Source organism: Schistocerca serialis, chromosome 7 (genome assembly GCF_023864345.2).
Source record: "Schistocerca serialis cubense isolate TAMUIC-IGC-003099 chromosome 7, iqSchSeri2.2, whole genome shotgun sequence".
Classification (NCBI taxonomy): Eukaryota; Metazoa; Arthropoda; class Insecta; order Orthoptera; family Acrididae; genus Schistocerca; species Schistocerca serialis.
Genome location: NC_064644.1, coordinates 186,758,853 through 186,774,539, shown reverse-complemented (window position 1 = coordinate 186,774,539; position 15,687 = coordinate 186,758,853). Strand labels below are relative to the sequence as shown.

Genomic DNA, 15,687 nt, shown 5'->3' with positions numbered 1-15,687 from the left:
GTGAATGCCGCCGATCAGGATAAAACTTAGACCACGAAAGACACGTAGGTTTTAATTTGGGTGAGCAGCTGATCGATGCGACGAAACGACCAACGACTGGAAAAACTCTTGACTAGAAGGGTGGCTATGCTAAATGAAACCTATATAAAGCGCTTCCTACACAACTGGTAAAATCTGTAAATAGCGGCATACTCTAATTTAATTTTGTGCATCAAGTATATCAGTTTCAAGTATTTGGTGAATTAGCTACAGTTTTCTGTGGTCGAAACTAGAAGTCACAACGAACCGATTTTGTGTCTCGATCCTCTGCAGTAATTTTTCCCTCGGCAACTAGCGGTCTCTTTTTCACACTACCATACGTATTGAAGAACCCCGATTATGGTCTTCCTGCGGAATACGTTAGTCCCTCGGATACAAAATAAATAAATAAATACAAAACAGGTTAATGGGAGTAGCGCTGGAGTCCGCCCGTTTTCCTTTACCTGTGTGTCACAGCGGTGTACTGGGTGGCATACCTACAAGGCGTCCACTCTCGGCTCCTCCGATTTCTTCTGCCAGGTCAGTTGGCATTGCAGTTGTCTCCCTGGCAGATCAAATGTGTTCACAATGGCTGAAACGGCCTAATGTTGCCCAAAGACACTGAACTTTCGAAGAGCGAGGTAAAATTCACTGTGTGGTCAACTGGATTTAGTTTAAATTAGATTATGTCAAAACTGAGATGATTCCTTTCATTACACCGCTGCTGATTTCCATTCCAGTATTTTTCCAACTCAGTCTAACTCTGCCCGTAATGACCTCGACATCCACAATAGTTGAACAATAACTTCTCTTCCCTTCTAGAACACCTCACAGGTTCTCTCTCGCTCTTTCTGGCCCACCTCTCCCTTACTCCATAAACGCCTATTCCTCCCTCCCTCTCTCCCTTCTTTTTCGGCTTCAGACCCCTATTCCTTACCAATTTTTCACACAGTTTCTCCCCAGCTCCATCATTCTCAACTACTAGATGCCCCTCACACTCTGACGCCAAAAAACACACACACACAAACGAACAAACAAACAAACAAACACAAACACTCATAATCATTAACGGCTATATCGTTTGGGTGTGTTAAAACCTTATCATTGTACCAGAGGCAGTGAAATTAAAATGAGACGGATAGAAAATTATTATTTCAGAAGTTATCTCCACTGAGATGGACAATGATTAATGGAAAATTGGTCGATGTTGCCTACGGAACCATGATTGTACCGAAGTGTGCGTCGCTTAGTCCAGAACAAATCGACGGCCGCGAACGTCTTTCTTCTTGCTTCCAAAAATATGGAAATCGCGTGAGTAGAGATCGAGACTGTATTGGGGATGTGTGAGAACTTCCTAGCAAAACTTCTGAGGCGTACTCGAGACAACCTTCGTAACATGTGAACCCGCAATCCGTACAGTCCTGATCGCTACCCATTCGAGTTCCATAGTTTTAGGATACCTGAAAAAAGACATTCGTGACGTCGATTTGCTTCGGACAAAGAGATGCCCTCCTCGGTACGATCATGGTTTCATTGCCAACCGTCAACATTTTTCCACGAAGATATGACCGTCTTGTCTCATAGTGGGATAAAAGTATTAATAGTTATGGTAATTACTTTTTAAGTAATAAACAATTTACTTGTTTTTTCTAACGGTCTCGTTTGCATTTGACTGCCCCTTATATGTAGAAGAAATCTTAAATTTAATTTTGGGTATACGTTTACAGGAGACATGTATCTGTTTCAATAATATTCCAGAGTTTCTCACAGGTCTAAATGGGGTTGTCATCAAGATATAATTTGTCGCAATTTTTAAATTAATAATCATACGGATCAGGCGAAAAAAGGGTTTTAAAATGACACCACGTAGACTTCTTATATCACATTTTTGTTCTCTGCTGCCATACTACATTGTGAGTTCGACTTTATTTCTCAAGAATTATGCTAAGCATATTGTTTTTAAATGCTATAATCTCGTAAAATATGTCGTACCAGGTGTTTCCGCTTCCAGAAAAATCAACTGAATTTGACGATTTAAACTGTTATTATTATTATTATTATTATTATTATTATTATTATTATTATTATTACTATTATTTATTACTATCTTAGCTATAATCCAAGTAAGCAAGAAGAGTGTGAAAACTGTTTAGTGTGGCGTTTCTTAGGGAAACAAATGGCGCTGATCTTGCTTTTAGGGAAAAATGAGAAAAAATGTACTGAATGTAAACTTTCGCAATCGATATTATTATTTACTTTGTACGAATGGCACTGATCTTGCTTTTAGGGAAAACGAGAAAAAATATATTAAATGTAAACTTTCGCAATCGATATTATTATTTATTTTGTACGAAGAGGTCCCCCCCCCCCCTCCAACACCACCACCACCATTAACCATGGACCTTACCGTTGGTGGGGAGGCTTCCATGTCTCAGCGATACAGATAGCCGTACCGTAGATGCAACCACAACAAAGGGGTATCTGTTAGGAAGCCAGACGAACGTGTGGTTCTTAAAGGGGTTCTTTTCAATAGTTGCAGCGGCAACAGTTTCGATGAATGGCTGATCTGGCCTTGTAACATCAACCAAAACGGCCTTGCTGTGCTGGTTCTGCGAACGGCTGTATGGTTAAATGATGACATTCTCTTGGGTAAAATATTCAAAGGTAAAACAGTCCCCCATTCGGATCTCCGGGCGGGGACTTCTCAGGAGAATGTCGTCTTGAGGAGAGACAAATCTGTCGTCCTACGGACCAGTGCGTGGAATGTCGGATCCCTTAATTAGGTAAGTTAGAAAAATTAAAAAGGGAAATAGGTAGGTTAAAGTTAGATGTAGTGGGAATTAGTGAATTTCGGTGGCAGGAGAAACAGGGCTTCCGCTGAGGTGAATACAAGAATACGTACAAAATCAAATAGGGGTAATGCAGAAGTAGATTTGATAACGAATAAGAAAATGGAATGCGATTCAAATGGCTCTAAGCACTGTGGGACTGACCTCTAAGGTCATCAGTCCCCTAGACTTAGAACTACTTAAACCTAACTAACCTAAGAGCATCACACACATCGATACCCGAGGCAGGATTCGAAACTGCGATCGTAGCAGCAGCGCGGTTCCGGACTGAAGCACATACATCCGCTCATCACAGCGGCCGGCATAGAATGCGGGTAAGATACTATGAATACTATAGTAAATTCGTTATCATAGCCAAGACAGCCCACACTCACTACAGTAGTACAAGTTCATATGTCAGCAAGCCCTGCAGATGATGAAGAGATTGAAGAAATATATGATGAGAAGGGAAATAGCTAAGCGAGACGAAAATTTAATTGTGATCGGGACTGGAATTCGATAGTAGGAAAAGGAATAGAAGGAAAAATAGTAGGTGAATATGGACTCGGGGAAAATTGAAAGAGGGAGGCGCCTGGCAGAATTTTGCACAGAGCATAATTTAATCATCGCTAACATTTGGTTTAAGAATCTTGAAAGAAGGTCGTGTACGTGAAAGAGACCTGGAGATACCGGAAGGTTTCAGTTTAGTTATGTGATGTTTAAGATAGACATTTCGGAACCAGAATTTAAATTGTAAGACATTTCCAGGGGCAGTTGTGGACTCTGACCACACTTTATTCATTATGAACGTAGATTAAAACTGATGAAATTGCAAAAAGGTAGGAAATTAAGGAGATGGGATCAGGATAAGCTGAAAGAACAAGAGGTTCTTGAGAATTGCAGATGGAGCATTAGACAACGACTGACAAGGACGGGGAAAGGAATGCAGTAGAAGACGAATGGATAGCTTTAAGAGATGAAATAGTGAAGGCAGCAGAGGACCAAATAGGTAAAAGACGAAGGCTACTAGAAATCCTTGGATAACACCAGAGGTATTGAATTTAATTGATGAAAGGAGAAAAGATAAAAAGGCAGGCGAAAGGAAATACAAACGTCTAAAAAAATGAGATTGACAGTAAGTGCAAAGTAACTAAGCAGGAATGGCCACAGGACAAATGTAAGACTTAGAAACATATAACACTAGAGGTAAGACAGATACCGCCAGGAAAATTAAAGAGACCTTTGGAGAAAGGAAGAAGGGAAAGCTGAAAGATGAGAGGAGAATGTAGAGGGTCTATACGAGGGAGATGTGCTTGAGGGCAGTGTTATAGAAATGGAAGAAGATGCAGAAGAAGATGAGATGGGAGATATGATACTACGTGAAGAACTTGACAGAGCACTGCAAGACCCAAGCCGAAAGAAGGCCCCGGGAGTAGATAATATTTCACTAGAAATGCTGATAGCCTTGGGAGAAATAGCCATGACAAAACTCTTCTATCTGGTGAGCAACATGTATGACACACGCGAAATACCCTCAGACTTCTACAATAATTCCAGTTCCAAAGAAAGAAAGTGCTGACAGGTGTGAAAATTACCTAACAATCAGTTTAATAAGACATGGTTGCAAAATACCAACATGAATTCTTTACAAAAAAATGGTTCAAATGGCTCTGAGCACTAAGGGACTTAACATCTGAGGTCATCAGTCCCCTACAACTTAGAACTACTTAAACCTAACTAACCTAAGGACATCACACATCCATGCCCGAGGCAGGATTCGAACCTGCGACCGTAGTGGTCGCGCGGTTCAGACTGAAGCGCCTAGAACCGCTCGGCCACACCGGCCGGCAATTCTTTACAGGATTATGGAAAAACCGATAGAAGCCGACCTCGATGAAGATCTGTTTGGATTCCGAAGAAATGTAGAAATACTGACCCTACGACTTCTCACTGAATACAGGTTAAGGAAGGGCAAACCTACGGTTACAGCATTTGTAGACTTAGAGAAAGCTTTAGACAATGTTGACTGGAGTACACTCTTTGAGATTCTGAGGGTAGGAGGGGTAGCATATAGGGAGCGAAAGGGTATTTACAACTTTTGCAGAAACCAGACTGCAATTATAAAAGTCGAGGAGCATGAAAGGGAAGCAGTGGCTGAGAAGGTAGTGAGACAGGGTTGTAGACTATCCCCGCCGTTATTCATCTGTACATTGAGCAAGCTGTAAAGGAAAGCAAAGAAAATTTTGGAGAATGACTTAAAAGTCCATGGAGAAAAAATAAAAACTTTGATGTTTGCCTTTGACATTTTAATTCTGTCAGACACAGCGAAGGACTTGGGGGACTTGAACGACTAGTTGAACGAAATGGACGGCGTCTTGAAAGGAGGATATAAGATGAATATCAACAAAAGCAAAACGAGGATAATGGAATGTAGTAGAATTAGATGAAGTGGTTCTGAGTGGATAAGATTAGGAAATGAGACAGTAAAAGTAGTACATAAGGTTTGCTATTTGGACGACCGAAGAAAGGCAGAAATACTGAATTCAGTGTTCCGAAACTGTTTCACTGCGGAAAATCGTAACACGGTCCCTGACTTCAGCCGTCGCACGGACGCCAAAATGGAAAATATTGAAATAAACGATATCGGAATTGAAAAACAACTGCTATCACTTAGTAGCGGAAAAGCATCCGGACCAGACGAGATACCCTTAAGATTCTACAGTGATTATGCTAAAGAACTTGCCCCCTTTCTATCAGCAATTTATCGTAGATCGCTGGAAGAACGTAAAGTACCTAGCGACTGGAAGAAAGCGCAGGTCGTTCCCATTTTCAAGAAGGGTCATAACTCAGATGCGAATAATTATAGGCCTATTTCGCTTACGTCAATCTGTTGTAGAATAATGGAACATGTTTTGTGTTCTCGTATTATGACGTTCTTAGATAATACAAATCTCCTTCATCATAACCAACATGGATTCCGCAAACAGAGATCATGTGAAACTCAGCTCGCCCTATTTGCCCAAGAAATTCACAGTGCCGTAGACACTGGCGAGCAGATTGATGCCGTATTCCTGGACTTCAGGAAGGCATTTGATACGGTTCCGCACTTACGTTTAGTGAAAAAAATACGAGCTTACGGAATATCGGACCAGGTTTGTGATTGGATTCAGGATTTCCTAGAAGAAAGAACACAACATGTCATTCTTAACGGTTCAAAATCTGCAGATGTAGAGGTAATTTCGGGAGTACCGCAGGGAAGCGTGATAGGACCTTTATTGTTTACAATATACATAAATGACTTAGTTGACAACATCGGTAGCTCCGTGAGGCTATTTGCAGATGACACGGTTGTCTACAAGAAAGTAGCAACATCAGAAGACTCGTACGTACTCCAGGAGGACCTGCAGAGGATTAATGCATGGTGCGACAGCTGGCAGCTTTCCCTAAACGTAGATAAATGTAACATAATGCGCATACATAGGGGCAGAAATCCATTCCAGTACGATTATGCCATAGGTGGTAAATCATTGGAAGCGGTAACGACCGTAAAATACTTAGGAGTTACTATCCGGAGCGATCTGAAGTGGAATGATCACATAAAACAAATAGTGGGAAAAGCAGGCGCCAGGTTGAGATTCATAGGAAGAATTCTAAAAAAATGTGACTCATCGACGAAAGAAGTAGCTTACAAAACGCTTGTTCGTCCGATTCTTGAGTATTGCTCATCAGTATGGGACCCTTACCAGGTTGGATTAATAGAAGAGATAGACATGATCCAGCGAAAAGCAGCGCGATTCGTCATGGGGACATTTAGTCAGCGCGAGAGCGTTACGGAGATGCTGAACAAGCTCCAGTGGCGGACACTTCAAGAAAGGCGTTACGCAATACGGAGAGGTTTATTATCGAAATTACGAGAGAGCACATTCCGGGAAGAGATGGGCAACATATTACTACCGCCCACATATATCTCGCGTTATGATCACAACGAAAAGATCCGAGAAATTAGAGCAAATACGGAGACTTACAAGCAGTCGTTCTTCCCACGCACAATTCGTGAATGGAACAGGGAAGGGGGGATCAGATAGTGGTACAATAAGTACCCTCCGCCACACACCGTAAGGTGGCTCGCGGAGTATAGATGTAGATGTAGATGTAACTGATGATGGTCGAAGTAGAGAGGATATAAAATGTAGACCGGCTATGGTAAGAAAAGCTTCTCTGGTGAAGAGAAACTTTTTAACATCGTTGGTTTAGTGTTAAGAAGCCTTTTCTTAAAGTATTAATCTGGTGTGTAGCAATGTAGGGGAGTGTAGCATGAAGGATAAACAATTTAGACAAAAAGAGAATAGAAGCTTTCGAAATGTAGTGCTACAGAAGAATACTAAAGATTACATAGGTAGATCACGTAACTAATCAGGAGATACTGAATAGAAATAGAGAGAAAAAAAATTTGTGACACAACCTGACTAGAAGAAGGGAACGGTTGGTGGGATGTATTCTGAGACATCAAGCAATCACCAATGTAAATCTGGGGGGAAGTTTGTGTGTGTGTGTGTGTGTGGGGAGGCTGGGGGGGTGGGGGGTAAAAACCGTAGAGGGAGATCGAGAGATGAATACAGTAAGCAAATTCGCAAGGATATAGGTTGCAGTAGTTACTCGGGTATTTAGAGGCTTGCACAGGATGATGTAGGATGGAGAGCTGTATCTAACCAATCGTCGACTGAAGACCACAACAACAGCAACAACAACGAACAGAGCAAAAGAATAAGGAAATGAGACAGCCTAGGCGTACTCTACAACTAACTTTTCCAAAATACTCGTACACCGCTTCTTTCCCGAGATACAGTTCTCTCAGTGAAATAATCTTGTAGTATATTTTACAGTAGAAAATAGTGAACAACACAATATTTCGTATTTTGGGTTTCTATTCTATAATATTCTTGCTGTTTCTGTACCAATCTCCCGCATGTGAAGTCCCCCTAAACCTTCTTGTTCGGTATGATCACGCAGTTTTTTTTGTGTAGACATATTACTTGTATAGTTTACGAAGTTGATTAAAACAAAATCATTGGATTCAGCTATGTTCTTTTTTAATCATCAGTCTTCTGACTGGTTTGATGCAGCCCTCCATAAATTCCTCTCCTGTGCCAGCTTCTTTACCTCAGAGTAGCACCCGAGCACCTGCAACATACGACCTCTGTTATTTGCCGGATGTATTCGAATCTCTGTCTTCCTCCGCAGTTTTCGCCCTGTGCAGCTCCCTCTAGTATCACGGAAGTTATTCCCTGATGTCTTAACAGATGTCCTACCATTCTGTCCCTTCTTCTTTTCGATGTTTTACATATATTCCTTTCCTCTCCTATTCTGCGCACTACTTCCTCATTCCTTACCTTATCAGTCAATCGAATTTTCAACATTCGTCTGTAGCACAACATCTCAAATACTTCGATTCTCTTTGTCCTGGTTTTTCCGCCGTCTGTATTTCACTACCACACAATGCTGTTCTCCAAAGGTACATTCTCAGGACTTTCTTCCTCAAATTAAGCCCATTGTTTGATAATAGTAGACTTCTAGTGGACAGGAATGCCAATTTTGCCAATACTAGTCTGCTTTTGGTGTCCTTGCTCTGCCCGCCATCGGTTATTTTGCTACCTAGCTAGCAGAATTCCTTTACTTCATCTATTTCGTGACCATCAATCCTAATGTTAAGTTTCTCGCTGTTCTCATGTCTGCTCCTTCTCATTACTTTCGTCTTTCTTTGATTTACTGTCAATTCATATTCTGTACTAAGTAGACTTTTCATTCCATTCAGCACATCTGTTAATTCTTCTTCACTTTCACTGAGGATAGCAATGTCATCAGCGAATCCCATCATTGATATCCTTTCACCTCGAATTTTAATTCCGCTCTTGAACCTTTCTTTCATTTCCATCATTGCTTCTTCGATATATCGATTGAACAGTAGTTCTTTTCAAACAAACCTCAGAGAGCCGGGAGCAGGCAAACTAGCTTCCATTTGCGAAAATTTGGGAAGGTGTTACTACTTTCGCCACTGAGGTGTTGTTCATGAGCCAAATGATAACGAGCAAGCAAAGACGCAAATAAGGCCACCCGCTGATTTTTATGATTTTGGCACAGACCATGCGTTACCCGTACACCAGATGGTTGAAACTTCACTATTTCGTGAAGTGGTGAAATGATCACAGTTCATCACGTTTGCCAGTTTTCGAGAACACTGACGTGGGTTATTATGGATTAATGCCTTTAAACGACCTTCATCAAACACGGAAAGTCTTCTTAACGTGGAGAGTCACTAATATCAAAACGACCCTCCTTAATCCTTGCCGTGCTCTATGCAATTTTATTATCCCTAAAGATGGTGGAAATGTTTCTGGCCATCTCCGCTGCTGTACCCCCTCTTGAATTCAAACAGAAGAATATGTCGGAAATGTTCCGTCTTTCTAGCTTCCGCAGCTCCACTTACTATCTCCAAATGACAAACTGACAATATATCAACTCAAATAGTAACAGTGAACTACAAATAAAAAATGGCAGTCCATAAATGGAAATGGAAATGAGCGTTTGGCGTCATTGGCCGGGAGGCCCCTTGCGGGGCAGGCCCGGCCGCCTTGGTGCAGGTCTTATTACATAAGACGCCACATTGGGCGACCTGCGCGCCGGATGGGGATGAAATTATGATGAAGACAACACGACACCCAGTCCCTGAGCGGAGAAAATTTCCGACCCGTCACGCTAACTACTCAGCTATCGGGGCGGACAGTCCATAAATAAACTAATACCATCCGGAATAGCAACATGCAAAACAAAAACGCTGCCAACTTATTCACCAACGTAATACACAATAATCAAGGGAAACTACTTAACAACTTTGGTCAGAACACTGAGATTAGAATGAGAGAGAGCAGCAGAATATATTTTGTCTCCGAGAAGCACTGGTTTTCAGAATATTCATGATTTACTGGTATTCTTTATTTTGGCATTTTTTTCCTTCCCTCCCAGCGTTATCCTCTTGTTTAGCTCTGTTTTCTTTTCTGCTGTCTAGACATTCTGTTGTTCTCGTTCTTCTTTTTGTCATTTTCTTGTAAAACCTGAAGATGTTTAATTTTTGTTCTGAATTTTTTCCACTTTCAACATTTTCATTCGATATAGTCATATCTTCTAAGAATTTTGAGTTTTTGTTAAAATACGGAAAAATGTGTGTTCTAAACTCTCTTCACGTTTAATTCATAAAAGCAGCTGGGAGAGTCTTGGGAGCAGTATTGTGTCAGCAAGACATTCAAATAGGTCCAACTTTGTTTATAGCCAAAGAAATAGATACGCAATTTTTTCCATTCCCCTAATTCTACAGTAACTGTCCTTCTCCGCTGGACAACAAAGCAAAGAAATTTATGTAGAAGAAATACAATGTCAGTTACTGTCTTTTGCTAGGAAAAGGATGTATTAGTCTATCTCCCAGTGAAGCTCTGATCACTGCTTATGTCACATCAGCTCCTTAAGTTTGATATCCTGATTCAACTAGTTTAATCATTCTGACATATCCCGTTATATTTATAGAAAATACTCTACAGCATTTGCGCCACTCATGGCGCTTCTTTGAAACTTACAAATGATTAACAAGCCAGGCGTAAATAAATCGCTGCATTTTCAGCAGAATTCCTTTTTAAACACTAACCAAAGCAGAGATGACAGATCTTCCAGAATGGTTACCATGGAAGTGCGGTCGTGGAGGGGGCCCACTTAATATTTACAAAAAATGTGAATGTAGAATTCAGTTTAGACCGGCACTTCCCTTCCAGAGCTCGATACTTCCCCTACAGCACCTTCCCCAAACCCCCACCACTACCGCTCTCCCCACGTGTGCGCTGCTGTCTGCGCACCTTCTGTGCAGGCTCTACTTTCACGTAATTGAGTAATGACAGCTGTTCTAACTTAGAAAATTTTACTCTCCCATTTCCTTATTAATGTGTCGTTTAATGTATTTGAGCATATTGACCTTTTTCTGAGTTGATTTTCTTTCTGTTTGCATTTTATTTCCTCTCTTCTTCAGCCATCATCAGCTCCTTTTTGCCCCTATAGCAAAACTCATCTACTACTTTTAGTGTCTCATTTCCATATCTAAGCATTCCCTGATTTAATTCGATTACATTCCATTACACTTGTTTTACTTTTGTTGATGTTCGTTTTACAAACACTTTTCAGTACACTATCCAGTCTGTTCAGCTGCTTATACAAGACCTCTTTTGCTTCTGAAGGAATTACAGTCTCATCAGCAAATTTCTGAGCTTTAATTTCTTTTTCATATTTCTCCTTGTTTTTCTTTACTACTTACTCAGAGTATTGATTGAGTAACGTCAGAGATAGGTTAAACACCTGTCTCTTTCCTGTCTCAACTACTGCCTTCCTTTCATATCCTTCGACTCTCCATAACTGCAGTATGCTTTCTGTACAAGTTGTACGACCGAGCGAGGTGGCGCAGTGGCTAGCACACTGGACTCGCGTTCGGGAGGACGACGGTTCAATCCCGCGTCCGGCCATCCTGACTTAGGTTTTCCGTGATTTCCCTAAATCGCTTCAGGCAAATGCCGGGATGGTTCATTTGAAAGGGCACGGCCGACTTCCTTCCCTAATCCAATGAGACCGATGACCTCGCTGTTTGGTCTCTACCACCAAATCAACCCCCCCCCCCCCCCCTTCAAGTTGTACGTAACGTTTTACTCCCTGCCTTTTATCTTCGCTTCCTTTAGAATTTGGGATAGAGTATTCCTGTCTACATCGTCGAATTTCTTTAAATCTACAAATTCTATGAACGTAAATTTGTCTTTCTTCAACCTATTTCCTAAGATAATTCGTAGGGCCAGCACTGCTTCTCGTGTTCCTACATTTCTCTGAAAGCCAGACTGATATACCCGATGTCGATTGCCACTAGTTTATCCATTATCCTATAAATAATTAGAATCTGGATTCTGTAACTATTTCTTAGAAAATGGATATTTTCGTAATAATCACACCTACCTTGTTTGGAATTGTCATTATTACCATATTCTTGAAATCTGAGGGTATTCCACATGTAATGTTCTCTTGCACTCCAGGTGGAACAGTTTCGTAATGACAAGCTCTCTAAAAGATCTTAATAATTCAGAGGGAATTTCTTTTATACAAGGGATTTGTTCCAAGTTAGGTCTCCTAGTACTTTGACAAATTACTATCGCAGTATCGTATTATCTCCCATCTCCTCTTCATCTAGTTCCTCTTCTGTTTCCTTAATACTGCCTTAAATTCATTTCCCTTGTATAGACCTTCTACATACAGGGAGTTAGCGATCTGTTCAGTTCCCTTGTATAGACCTTAAACATAAGGGACTTAGGGATCTAAGTGCAGATATTTTTATTGCTGCCTGAGGACAGTGTACAAAACAACATTGCATCAGTATTTACTTCATTTGAAGACTAGTAATTATAGATGTCAGTATATTTTTAGATTTGTTAGTACCTCCAAGCACATGTGGTAAGAGCAAGCCATTAATATTTATTTTCCCGTGGGCAGAAGGTCAGCTGCTGAAGTTCGGACGCGTGAACAAAAACGGTTATTCTATACTGACAGGCATGGCCCATTTAGTGGTGCAGTTACGACCGTGCATAAAACATTTGACAGTGAATGATGTGGCGGGTTTGAGGAACACTGTTAGATGCAGAGAAAAAAAAAATCAACTAACTCACTGAATTGGGTACATACTAAGGTATCAATATCACAATATCTGCACTTCCACCTCTAAAGCACTGTGTATATTCCTTCCTCCTTTCTGTTCTTTGCCTGGTACTGGCTTGCCATTTGAGGTGTTGATTTTCATACAGCTACCTCTCTTTCCTCCAAACTTCTCTAGTCATTCCCAGTGAGCCAGTTCGCACTTTCTCCCAGTCTCATTTTTAGACATGCGTATTCCCTTTTACATGCTTGATTTGATGCATTTTTATAATTTCTCCTTTTGTCCCTTAAATTCTATGTTATTGTACTGGGACTTGTCTTTCTGCCTATATCACCCTCTGATGCCTTCACTATTTCATCTTAACACTTCATCTTCTATTGTATTCCTTTTCCCTGTTTCAGTAAATAGTTGTCTAAAGTTCCCTTTGAAACTTTCAACAGCCTGTGGTTCTTTCAATTTATCCGAGGTCCTATCTCCTTAATTTATTACCTTCCTGCAATTTCTTCAGTTTTAATCTGCAGTTCATACCCAAAAAATTATAGCCGGAATCCACCATAGCCCCGGAAAATGTTTTACAGTTTAACATCTGCTTTCTAAATCTCTTTTACATATCGAAGCATGTAGTAAACTTCTTGCCAATTTGGCATTTGTTGCATGCCGTCATCATGGATTATAGTTTTGAGGGCCAATAATTTATAGAAATACATACCATAAGACAATTCTATTTCAGACTTGTTCAAACACAGTCACATTTCGTACTGTGGCAGGATTCGTTTTGTGTTTCACGAAATTGCTAAATTTCAAGCAGAGCGAGAGCTTATAGTTGTAGCTAGTACGTGTTTTTTCGCGAATTGTTTACACATACACCTTGTGAGTCAAATCATAATATTGAAACATGAACAGGAAAACTGAAGCACCGATTTTTAATATTAATTATCCAAGGAGGCCAATGAAACTTACATAATTCAAAAGATACTTTGCTACACATCTGCACAAAAAAAATCATATGTATATGTAGCCGTCATGAGTGGTAACACCAAGCATATGATTTCATATTGAAACTCTGATGATATATTCTCTATGACATGCGTAGACATCGAAAACTGAAATTCTGCCAAAATGTCAAAAGTGACCCTGATTTCGACAAGATGTGCTTCATACAGCACGGATCTCGACTTTATCGAAGCAGGAGAGTGTTTGATGTCCTGGAGGAGCACTCTGGGGACCGCGTTCTGGCTCTGGGGTACCCAGAGGTCATTGACATGGGTCTCGGTTGGCCACCAATTTCTTTAGATCTGAATACATGCTACTCCTTTTTGGGGGGCTATATTAAAGGCAAGGTGTACAGCAATAACACCAAAATCGTGGCTGAGCTGAAAATAGCTGTTCATGAGCTCAGCGACGGTGTCGATGTTTCAAGACTTCAGTGGCTCATGTTGTTCGTCTGTGCCACACCATCGCCAACGACAGCAGGCATATCGAACATGACTAACCTAAATCCGAATATCTGTAGTGACGTTTACATGTTGAATAAAGTGTGTACACACTGCAGTTCGTAACTATTTTACGTTTCTTTCATGTAGTTCAATAATTGTCATCATATGAAAACAAATGACAATGAACGATTCTTTTTTGTAAAAAACACATAGGTGGAAAATATTAATGATTTTTAAATCTTGTTTGAGGATTTTATGTTACAGTTAAATTACTGGTGTTAATGTAAATGATACCATGGTGTAAAATTCCCCATTCGTCTCTGCTCTGCTTATATGATTTTCTTCCCTTATCACATGCTTGCACAATCTCGCGGTGGGCAGTGGTCAAAACAGTTTGGCTCATCAGTGTGCAAGGGGGGCTCAGAGAAGTTAGCATTTTAGTAGCAGCAGTAGCAGATTTATTCATCCATAGATATAGGACATGTCAAAGTATTTACAAATTTAGATGAATTTAAAATAAGCTAATTCGTATACACATATACTTACAGACTTCTAGTTAGAGACAATTATTAGATTTGCTCCAGGTATACAATACTTTTTTACAAATAACTTATTAAATAATGTAATGCCACATTGTTCACATATCTCACTATCAGTCACTGCACACACTATACACACATTGTTTCAGAACACTTCACTCACTACACACACACACACACACACACGCACACACACACACACACACACACACACACACACACACACACACACACACACACTGGTGATCTCCAGACCACTTTCTGTACCGCAACTTCCCATTTGCTATCCTGAAAAACTGACTCAGCATCCCGCCATAATGAATGAGATGTTGAGATCACAAAGAGGAAGAGGTGTTAGTACTGTGCCATGCATAGCTTGGGGGTAGGTATTTCTAGAAAGGAAAAAAGAAGGAAAAAACATAAAGTGAAGGTGTTACGTGGAATGTTGGATATTTTACAATCATTATTATTATTATTTATTTGTATAACATTTTTTATCAAACCCCTACTCTGTTTTAGCTAAGTAACCATTCAATGTACAAAATGTATTGCATAATGGGTACTTTTTAGCTGCCTTTTTAAATAATCTCTTTTGGTAATTATGTTGGATATTTTACAATCATTATTATTATTATTTATTTGTATAACATTTTTTATCAAACCCCTACTCTGTTTTAGCTAAGTAACCATTCAATGTACAAAATGTATTGCATAATGGGTACTTTTTAGCTGCCTTTTTAAATAATCTCTTTTGGTAATTTATTGTACAGTTTTATTCCTTAGTAGAAAATGCTGATTTGAGTTTTATGTTTATTTTTTTCTTGGTAAATGTAAGTTGAGTCTATCTCTGGTTGCATGGTCATGGACAGAGCTGTTTGTGTAGCAATTACCAATGTCATTTTTTATGTGTACAGCTGACTGGTAAATGTATTCACATGGAGCAGTAAAAATCCCCAGTGTTCTGAACAGATCTTTACAATGAGCTCGACTAGTATTTTTGGTTATTATTTTTATGGCTCTTTTCTGGAGTTTGAAAACTGTGATCATATTTTGTGCATTTGTTCCCCAAAAAAGAATGCCATAGCTAATTTTTTATTTATTTATTTTATTTATATACTTGTTCCATAGATCTGTACATGTGA

The 15,687-nt window shown here is 40.0% G+C and overlaps 1 protein-coding gene across 1 annotated transcript in view; it reads left to right on the top strand.

The window, feature by feature from the left end:
* LOC126412961 (probable cytochrome P450 301a1, mitochondrial) overlaps positions 1 to 15,687 on the top strand; it is a gene marked incomplete at its 5' end in the record, with an annotated part of 107,996 nt that overhangs the window by 41,098 nt on the left and 51,211 nt on the right. The gene's annotated exons all lie outside the window — the stretch shown is intronic.